This window comes from Fringilla coelebs, assembly GCF_963513975.1.
Source record: "Fringilla coelebs genome assembly, chromosome: 20".
In the NCBI taxonomy this organism is placed as follows: Eukaryota; Metazoa; Chordata; class Aves; order Passeriformes; family Fringillidae; genus Fringilla; species Fringilla coelebs.
Genome location: NC_140046.1, coordinates 7,976,113 through 7,986,964, shown reverse-complemented (window position 1 = coordinate 7,986,964; position 10,852 = coordinate 7,976,113).

The following is a 10,852-nucleotide window of genomic DNA, read 5'->3' as shown; positions in this document are numbered from 1 at the left end:
AGCATGAAGTCCCACGCAGGATCACCTCCAGCCCACTGAGTCCCCATCACTAAAGCAGCCAGCTGGTCCCACACAGGTTTGTGTAGTGGGTGTGATGTAAATCTCACAATTATGAGCTCTGCCAGAGCTGTGTGTGAGGTATGGAATAGTAACAATTTTCCTGTGTAAGGCAGGAGGAGTCTGGAAAAAGTAGGAGGCTGTTAACAGTACAACGAACTCTGCTTCATGCCAAAAAAGGGACACTTTTAATTAAGGAGACCTTTCAACCAAAGACCATGTCTGACCTAATTTAAATGCTACAGTAATAGGCAGAGCAGAAATACAAATAAATAAATAAATACATACACACATACATACATACATACAATTGAAATTCTGCCCACAGTAATAGGCAGAGCATAAATATAAATAACTAAATAAATAAATAAATAAATAAATAAATATGAATTCTGCCCACAGTAATGGGCAGAGCACAAATGCCCAGCCCAAACCCTCAGCACATCATGTCTCAGTACTGATGGAAGAGGCTGTTGTCCTGTCACCAGGAGAGCACTGCAGAAACCATCCACTGATCCCTGCTGTCAGTTCTCAGCAAGATGGTAAAAGGTTTAGAGGAAAGGTTTATAAAACAGAGGTTGTTTTTAAATGCAGAAATATTATGAAAAGGTTTATAAAAGGAGGTTATTTCTTTATGCAGAAATATTATGTCCTGTGACAGGAGAGTAGCAAGATGCCCCAAATGACCTCAGTCACCAACTGGATATTGCTGCAGGGATTGCCAGGAGCTAAGGGCAGCCTTGACTCCCAAAAATTCCAGCCTCACTAAAACAGATGTAGAAAGGTTGAGAAAGCTTGATCCTTTGCCAGGTGTTCATTTTCATCTTAGAATGTTTATTACAGAAAATCCTTTCTAACATGGATTTTGGCTGTCAAATGCTGTGATATAACCCAGATGCAGGAACTTGCACACACTCCTTCAGCTTCCTGTCAATTTAATTGTATTAATTGCACTACATGAACTACATATGTTCCAGTAAGAAAGAATCACTGTCAAAATGCAGCCAGTGTGGTGTTTTGTAGAGCACTGTACAGTGACACATGAGAATTGGATCCTGATCCATTTTTTGGTTTTAATGCAGGTGTAAAACGAAACTCCCTCCATGTCAACAACTGCTTTCACAACAGCAAAAGAGAAACAAAGATACTGATCTGTAAAGTGCTTTAACTCACCAGAATGAATATGGGAGGCACACATTCAGATAGCTAATGCTGCCTTCTCTGTTCCAGTCCTCAATACTGACAGATGAGCTCAATATAATATACAACAAATATGAAGTTAACAAGTGGAAAAAGCCCCAAATATAAAGCTAACAAGTGGGAAAATACAATTAAGGCAAATTATCCTGTGGAATTCAGTGACAGAATATATTAAAGGTAATTAACATAGTAATATTGAAGCAGTAACAATGTTAATTCTAATTAAAGTTTAAAAATATGAGACAACTCAACTCTTGAAGAAAACTTCTCTGAACAGATTCTATGATTGTTGTACATCATACTTGAGGTTTTTTTCTCTTTTTCTTTGAGCCTGTGGTAACAGTGAGCTTCTCAAAGGGGGTGTTTGCCTGAACAGGCATCTGGCCTGTTCCAGTCAGTAATTCACCTGTACCTTTCATTTCACATCCTTTGCAATACTTCTAAGAATGTATGTGGTAACAAAACAGAAACAGCAGGTTGCTATCTGAGATGTTTCTTGAAGAAAGCAAATAAGAAATTAAAAGAACCTTTTTTTTTTGTTTTTGTTTGCAAAGCACAAACATAAATTAAGCCATGTAATGCCCATTCAGCATGCTAAGAAAAGAGATAAAGATACTTACAAACTGGGCTTAAAGTGTCATGGAAACAGCTGTCCTCCCAACAGACTGAAACTCATTTATTTGTTGTGTCCAGGCAAGTTTGGCAGAGAAACCCCCTGCATTCACACCTATGGATCACACCCAAAGCTGTGATTTTACAGCAGACTACAAATACCAACCCAAAATCCAAACAAATGATTGTACCATGTTGGTTTTTTATTTTTTTGTTTGCAAGTGGGGTAGATTTAAGAGATTATTAATGCTTTGTGGCATCAAGGTCATAAAACAAAGCCATATTACATTTCCAGAGAGAATTGCCTTGCAAATGACACAATGCTGTGACTTTCAGGTCCCAACAGTCAAGGAGTTGAAGCCTAACAATTTCCCCACTTACAAAATCTGCTCATGCAGATTCTGTAAGACTCTTCCTTCAAGCCCTGAAGTTGTTTCCATGGAACACAAAGAGGACATGAGAGATAACCCCTGTAAACAGCACTTCAAACTTGCAGAGCAGATTCCCTCTCCCTATCCCCATATTGCTGTATTTAAAGACCACTTTGTGTCCCTGGTAGATCTAGAAGTACATAAGCAGGTCCATCTGGGCAGCAGATGAAAAGGAAGGAGAACCTTGTTGGATTCACTCCATCACTGCTGCCTTGGGACTGTGCTGTTTTGAGAGGTGTCAAGCCCATGAAAAATCCTGTAAGCCTATATCCCAGCAGCAGATAGAAGAGTGAAATACTTCTGTACCAGTGTGGGCTTGCAGGAGGCAGGCATCATTCCCAACACAAAACAAGACCTGTCCCACAACAATTGTGCCATTTGTTTTGACAGGAAATGTGCCTGGAGAGTGCCAAAGCCATGGCCTCAGCAAGGACATGCTGCCACCCATCTCTGCTGCAATCCCTGATCCCTGCAGCAGCAGTTTGCAAAATCCCTTCCCAGCTCCAGGAGCCACATCCCACAGCTGGCCTGTGTGGGCTTGTTTCAGTGAGAGAGGATTTTGTCACCATTGCCATGAAACTTCATCCAAACACCCCTGTGCTAGGAAGCACATTGTGCTCCCAGCCTGCTGAGTTCAACAAGGAATAGCTGCCCAAATTTAGCAAAAGTCATAAATCCAGGTTTAACTCCACCTACAGGAACTACATCCAGGAAATCAATTAGATTAATCAGCTGCACAGCACGTGCACAGTACCCTAATCAGGATCAAGCCTTTCCCTGTGCTGTATTTTTTGAGGTGCAGTGGGATGTCATTGAGACAGAATAAGCTTTTAGTTTCTGAACCCTTCATTTCTTCAGTAAAGATCCACTTTGCTGTAGCATAGAATCTTTTAATTATACTCTTCCCTTCTACTCTGTTTTCCAGCTACATGAAAAAGTCAAATACCTTGCTTACACTTACTGATATATTGGGGAAATAAAGTCTGCTTCTGGCAGTTATCTTTTCAATCATTCATCTCCATAAAATTCCAGTTCTAATAAACTGATTTATAACCTACAATCTAGACCAGGTGAGGTGTATCAGGTTCCTCTGTACACCTTTCACTTGATGTGCACACAACATGCTGTAGCACTGTACCCTGAGGTTATTTTCTGTTAGTAACATTTCCATTCTGAGATGAGGTTTACTAAGCACAGTTGTGATTATTACAATGCACTGAAACAAGGGAAGTTCATGAGGGGGATTTTGCTGTATTCTGCTTGTATTAGGTCAAACCAACCACTCACAGTTAAGCCCAGTGAAGCTTCTGGCAGATAATCTGTACAATCAATCCCATTTTTAAAGCTGCTATAGATGCACTTTACAACAAAGATTGTGTTTGCAGCTCTGCATTTCTCTATTCCACTCCAACAAGTCTCCTACAGGGAAAGAACTCAGGGCAGGTGGCATCAGTGTTTCTGTATCACCCATCAGCAGGAGATGAACCCCTGGAAGGCAGAGAAAGCAACAGCAGGAGCCCAGCTCACATTCACCCTAATGACAATATGTAACATTTTGTGACCTTTCAGCACCTTTATCACCTTGTGCCATGGCATTTCAGGAGGTTTTAAAATAGGAATTCACTGATCAGACAAAAAGGGATGTCTCTGAAGAACAATATAGTCGCAGAGGACTTAGAGCACACAGTTGATACAGACCTGCTGCTTGGGAAGCAACTTGCCTGACTGAGAATCCTCCTCTAGTGCAGCAATAAACCATATTTTACATTAATAACAACTGAAATCTGAGCAAATGTCTTGAACAACTTTGTCTAATTTAAGAAGTGGATGAAATTTCAGTTGAAATTAAAAAGTTTTAATTCCTTAGTTACAAACTGCTTGAAATGAGGTATTACAAAGTCAGCTGCTCCTCAGTGCTGGCTCCAGACAGCACAGCTCACACTGCAAACAGCCACTGGACTAAACCCTCAATCCTTTTCCTCTCTCCTCTGTTCTCCTTGTCAGTGAGGCCAGAGGCATCAGCAACCACAGCAATAAAAAGCACTGGCAGTGGTTTCCTCTCTTCATGGCTCCAGAAGAACAGCTCATATTTTATTCATGAAAAACGAGGCCTCTGGAGGTCTAAGCAAAAAAAACAGGAAGCAAATATTTCTTGGGGACAGTTGGTCACAGGCTGGCAAGTGTCCAGGACACCAAGAAGGAGGGGCAGGGGTGCAGGGTGGAAGAATGAAAGCTGCTTTCCTTGCAGCCTTCCTGCCAGGGTAGGAAGGAGGATCACAAAGGGCAAACTGCACCCAGACTGTCTGTGTGCTGACCCAGAGGGGAACACAGCTGGTGTCCTGCAGTGGGGATCCTGCAGGGACTCACTGCCTTAGAAACCAGGATGTGCAGTCAGCACAGATTGATTAAAGGATGGGATCCCTCCAAGGTTTAGTTGGGAGAGGTTAATATTTACCCCAGCCACTTGCACAAGTTTTTGCTTTGAGTTCTCTGGGTAATTCCTCTCTCCACTTTGCCACGCTTTGCTCATGTCCCAAAATTACATCGCTCTAAAGATTGTTTTGCAAGTACCTTTAGAATAGAAAAGTGCCTTTCAGAGTAGGACCACACCTGAGCCCAGAATAAACAGCTTCATAGGAAAAGAGATCTCTCCCCAGATAGACAGACCTCCCTCTTCCATTTCCTTGTGCCCCCAATAACAGATCCCCCTTGTTACCAGCAGAGAAAACAATCCTCTGCAATCCTTTGCTTTCCTGAGAAGATGACATGAAAGTGCAGATGGCATTTGTCATCTCTAGTTGTGTACACAGGAACAGCCATCAGTCCCTCACAGCTCAAACCCAACACCCAGCACTGGCTGTGCCTCCCCTCAGGAGCTTTTCCATCAGCGCTGACTGGTTCTGACTTAATGATTTTGCACAGGATATTAACAAATATTTTCTGAGAAGCCTGAGCTTCCTGGGAATTCTGGAATCTTAAGGGAAAGAAAGATGCTACTTGTTACTTTCTGACAGACTTCCTAAAACATGACACATGCAGAAGAGTTATTTCTTGAAAACTACAGAAGAAATGTAATGTTTTACATTAACATGCCTCCTCCGTTGTTTTAATTACTGCCTAATGAATTTTAGCCCTCAGAATATCTCCCTTGTATGGCTGAGCAAATGAGAAATAAGTCATAGCAGAGCAATCAGAATGAAAGAAGAGGCAAAACCAACACAAAAACCCATACACATGAGGAGAGGCAGAAAAATGCACACAGAGATCTGAAGATAATAACTCCTTTTTTATTTTTGTTATTTTTCTCACATTTTCTATCATGAGCATTTTTAAATCAAACCAGACTCTACCCTTACCTTGACCTTTTGCTAAATTCATCCTTTATGCTTTAGGAACTTGATGCCTGGAATACAGCAGCTCTTCCTTCTGATACTTCTAAATCCATGCTCTGAAAATTTGAATGAATCCAGAGTTCCACAGCCTGGACTGGAAGTTAAATCCTGGACTGTTGATAAACAACAACACTATTGCATTTCCATCTGTGACATGTCCAGAATGAGTGCAGATGAATGTTCAGATTTATTCTGTTGCATTCAGCCAAACAAGGTCTCTGATGAAGTTTTGCCCAGCATTTAAGAGACGAGATGCAGCTGAAATGGGTTGCATAATGTCATGCAGTACCAATTAGGGGCAGTCAGGGGAGAATGTTCCCAGACTGCTAATGCAAGGAATGAGCACAAGAACGTAGAAATGCTGGATGCACTCTGGCAGTATTGTGCTGTATCGTGGCTACATGGTGTCTGACCAAAAGTCAAGCAATACTGCAACATTAAAAAGTACAATTCACTTTGTATCAGATTTGTTGCAAATTCCTTTTGAAGTTTCTGGTAAACATAAATCAAGCCTAGTCCACATTCCCATTTTTATGAGAAACAGAGACCAAGTGTTACATCTGAAAACACAAAGAGAGTGGCACACTGGTAAAAGAATGGATGAACTCATATTGCCTACTTCCATTTCAAACTCTTGGATTGTACTATTCATCAGAGCCCCCAAATCATTCCTCTGGTTCTGCACCAGCTTGGGGCTGAGTCTTCAAGCAGAAAGCTCACAGAACCATCAGATTCCTTCCTTCCTTCCTCTTCTTTAAGATCCTTCTCCTTACACAAGGGAGCCCCAGCAAGCACTTGCTCTGCAGGATGCTCATTGCAACATCTACATTTGGCAGTGAGTCACGCACAGAGTCACCTTCTCAGCTTCCTCAGCAAAAAGGTGAAGGCTGTGTCCTCCCTAGAGGCAAACAGAACCCTGCTGCAGTCACTGAAGGTGACATAAGATCCTGACACAGAGGAGAAAAGGTGATGCTCCATACCAGCCCCAGCTGCAGGTGCTCCCAGGGAAGGCTGCACCAGAAGAAAAGCATGGCAAGCACAAAAGATCATTCCCCTCTCCTACATTTTCAGCTTCATCAACCATGTTAGGAGCCAGCAGCTGCATTTTGGCATCTAGGAAAAATGTATGTGTAGAGAATTCACCTGGTTTTGCAGACTAAAGAGGAATTCTAGGAGAAAGTCAATTCTCTTGGATGTCATGGGTGACCTGTGTGGCTTTAACCCAGGTTTCCATACTCCCTCTACTGACTAAAGCTGTAACCACGCAGCTGGACTTGGGCTGGACACTCGTTGCTCTCTATTATGTGCTCAAAGAAGAAAAAGAAAGGAACTTTCAGTCACATTTTCAGTCTTAAGCATCCAAAGGGCAGGAGAGTAGGACTGGCTAGTCACTGCTGCTGCATCCTTTTCTTGTAACCTAGTGAAAAGCTCTGGACAAATGCCTCAACACATGCAGAAAAATCATAATAAAGCTTCTCTGGCTTAAAATGGCACCTAAAACCCATTCTTTTAAATATTTTCAGATGCTCATAGAAAAGAATTGTAAAGATGTGCAATTTTAGAGTCTCCCAGTAGCAATAAGCTGAACTTGATCTTTCCAGCTGCTCTGTCACCACAACCTGTGCCTTGCCTCACTTCCAGCATTGTGAATTTCCTAACTGCAGATGACTGTTTAAAATTGTGTGTGGCAGCATTATAAAAAGATTTAAAGGTACCAAATGAAATGTAAAAAGCAATGAGATGCTGCAAATAAAAGTGCTCAGGTGTCACTTTGTATTTACCCAGAGTGTGCTGGTGAGCTGCTGTAGCTCTGCAGCTCTTGGAGATGAACAAGAGTAAGGATGAGGCAGTGGATGGGGAAATAAACAGGGAGATGGCCGTGTGCTGGTGAAGAGAAAATGTGGGACCTCAGCCATTACACTTAAGCAAGAGGTTTTAAAGGGTACCCATAAAATTAGCTCAGCACAGCTGTACCCCCAGGGCCATTGCATGGATAAACACGTGAAGAATGGACAGGGCTCATGATGCTACAAGGACAAGTTAATACCTGTATATGCTGACAGCACCATCCCAGTTTGCTCTAGAGCTCAAGCATAGGAATCAGGGCCCCTGTCAGTCTTGGGTGCAGACATGTCCGGCCCAGGAAACCTCCTGATGTGGTAATGCCCTATTTCATGAAGCACCAGCCCAGCCTCCCTTCTGACAGCCCCACCATTACTTTCACTCCCACTATTTGTTCTAGCTCTGCTCCCTGCTTTCAGCCTCAGTGACCACAAGATGAAATGGCTGGTAGCACGAGAATTCATTCTCCTCTCTGCTGCCTAGCTGTGTGAAAGGGAAAGAGCCCAGAGAGAACAGCCTGCAAGGGGACTGCAGAGGGCACAGTCCCTGGCAGTGAGGTGATCTGGGCTCTGTGACCCACCCGTGGCTGTCACACAGTGGTGGCTGCAGCTGTAACTGCAGCAGTGGGGCCAGCGATGCACAGCCCAAGGAACTCTGCTTCAGCTACTGCCTCACTTTTAGTGTGCTCTAATTTCAATTTGTTGTTCAGACTCCAAACAAGCCACCCTCACTTTCACCAACCATAGCATGCAAAGCAGCAATTCTTTTGCCACAACTTCTGCATTTACTCAGTTCTCTGACAAAGCACGTTGTGCTGGGCTTTAGTTTCTCCATGGGGACTGAAGCCTGAGCCCTTGACTAGAGCTGGTCTGAGAGCACCTTCCATATGATCTGTAGAAAACCTGTTCCCTATACCTCAAGAATTTGCAGCTGGGGCTTCCTTGCTGATGGGCCAAGATCATGATTTATTTCTCTGATGGGGATCTCCACTACCAGTAATAGATGCTGCTTGAATACACTGAAGAGGATCACTCCCACTGATGAATAAACCATCAGCAAAAAGCCTTTCTCTGTACTCTGTGGTGATTACAAGTACTTAGTAAGCTTTTCTATACATCTTTTGGGGTGGGAGGGAGAAAGCTCTGAAAGAATCATCTTAAATTCAGGAGTATTCTCCTTTCAGGATAACACAGTACATCTGCATACACGTGTATGTAGGCATTGCTGATGACACATCAAAAGTTTTGCTATTTCAGCATTGAATTTGGAATTCATTTCACTCTGGATGTATCCTGTGATCTCAACTGCCAGACTACAATAAGAACTGTTTGGATTTTGGGACATGACTGGTTTTAAACCTTTCAGCTCACATGTACCTCAACACCTGCCACATATCCTTAGCAATATTGTTGTGCCTTCAATAAATCTTCTGTGTTTGATAAACCACTGTGAGAGCTCCTGCCTACGCTAGGGCTGCAGCTCTTTAGGAGACCATGCTCAAAACCACATTTCAACTGTTAGCAGAAACATAGCCCACAATCTGTCATCAGGCTCTCTGCAACAATTCTTATTATTAGCTTTTCTTATTGTCCTTTCAGTGCTTATCAGCAGCAATTCCACACATAGAGGGCTAGAATTAATGCTAGCCAGGAAAGTGATAGCTTATCTAGAAGCTGGTACTTCCTAAGAGCAGAACTCCTGTTTAATTTGGCAAGAAATCAAAGCATATCCAGGGTGCTGCACTGACAGGCTGTTGTGACCAACAGTATTTCACTGTCTCATGTTGGATTCTGATGAGCACTGCAGAAAATGAAATCTAAAGACAAGAGTAACAAAGTGAGTTTGAGAATTACAGAAACAAGCAGGCCAAATTAAAAAAAAAAAAAAAGAGCCAACTCTCCCCCTCATATGCCATATAATTATATAATTGTTGTGTTATTTAATTATCTTTTTTACCTCCACTGGAGGTGGTCAATCCACTGTTGATGTTAACTCAGCCAGGCACATGAAAGGTGCAGAACAATTCCACTTTTACCTTTACATAACAATTATCCCACAACCACTAGGAACCACTACAGCTATTAATAAAAACTGTGTGCAAAACAAGATTAAAGCACTTACCATAAAAACTCAGATATGAGACCACACTTTTCAAAACAGAAACTTCACCCTCCAGAGTTTTAGAGTCTTAGGAGAAACTCATTTCCATCAGTGCCAGGCCATAGGCAGAATCAGTTTTACAGGCTGAAGGCAAATGCTCATATGTCAGCCTCAAAATACCAATAACAGGCACTGACAGTAACACAGGAATACAAATGTTGTGATGAGTAAGAGGAAGTTACTCCCTCAGAGGAGCATCACTGCTCACACTGAGCTGCAAATATGGTCAGTTCTGAGTTCCTGCCTCACACCAATCTTAAATTAGAAACACTTCCCAAGGAATCAGGGCCCAGACTGAAGGACAGATGCTCTGTGCACTGAGCTAACACAAATGTCATTAATTATGTGGAGCATAAACAGAGCTGAAAGATGTACCAAGGCCCCAGTAACTGCTGAGGTGTAAAATCAGTACTGATTTCCAAATTCTAATGCTGTGGAAACAACAACCCAGTTCTCTGTCAGGGGCTGGTAGCATGTAGGGGCACCAATGAGCTTGGTACCGTAACACCTCATCAAAATTATAAATCAAGAAAAAATAAAAAAGAGTCTTGACTTAGGTGCATGAGCCACCTTTACTTAACCTGAAAAAGAACATTTAGAATCATAGAATCTCAGAATGCTTGGGACTGGAAAGGATCTTGAAGCTCATTTCATTCCACCCTCTGCCATGGGGACACTTTCCAATAGACAAGAATGCTCTAAGCCCATCCAGCCTGCCCTTGAACACTTCCAGGAACAGGGCAGCCAGAGCTTCCCTAGGCAACCTGTATACATTATAAGTGTTCAAGAAACAGAGCCAGAATCATCCCCCGACTATAACATATAACTGCTTACAATATTTTGCAATGCATCTTCTGTCGTTTTCATTTGGGGGGGGGGGGAGGGAGGGGGGCGTAAATACAGGTGGATAGAAAAAGCAAAGTTTCAGACCCCTGAAATGCAAACGTGTTATTGTTTTATTGTTTTATTATCTTAACACGCAGTAGGGTAGGAAGCCCAGCGAGTTCAAACGGACGAGTACAAGAACACCCAGCCGTGCTGCGAGCGGCCTCCCCTCACCAACAGTCCTTCCGCGGCACGGCGCGGCACGGCACGGCCCGGCCCGGCCCGGCCCGGCACGGCACGGCACGGCCATCACGGGCCCGGGCTGCCTCCTCC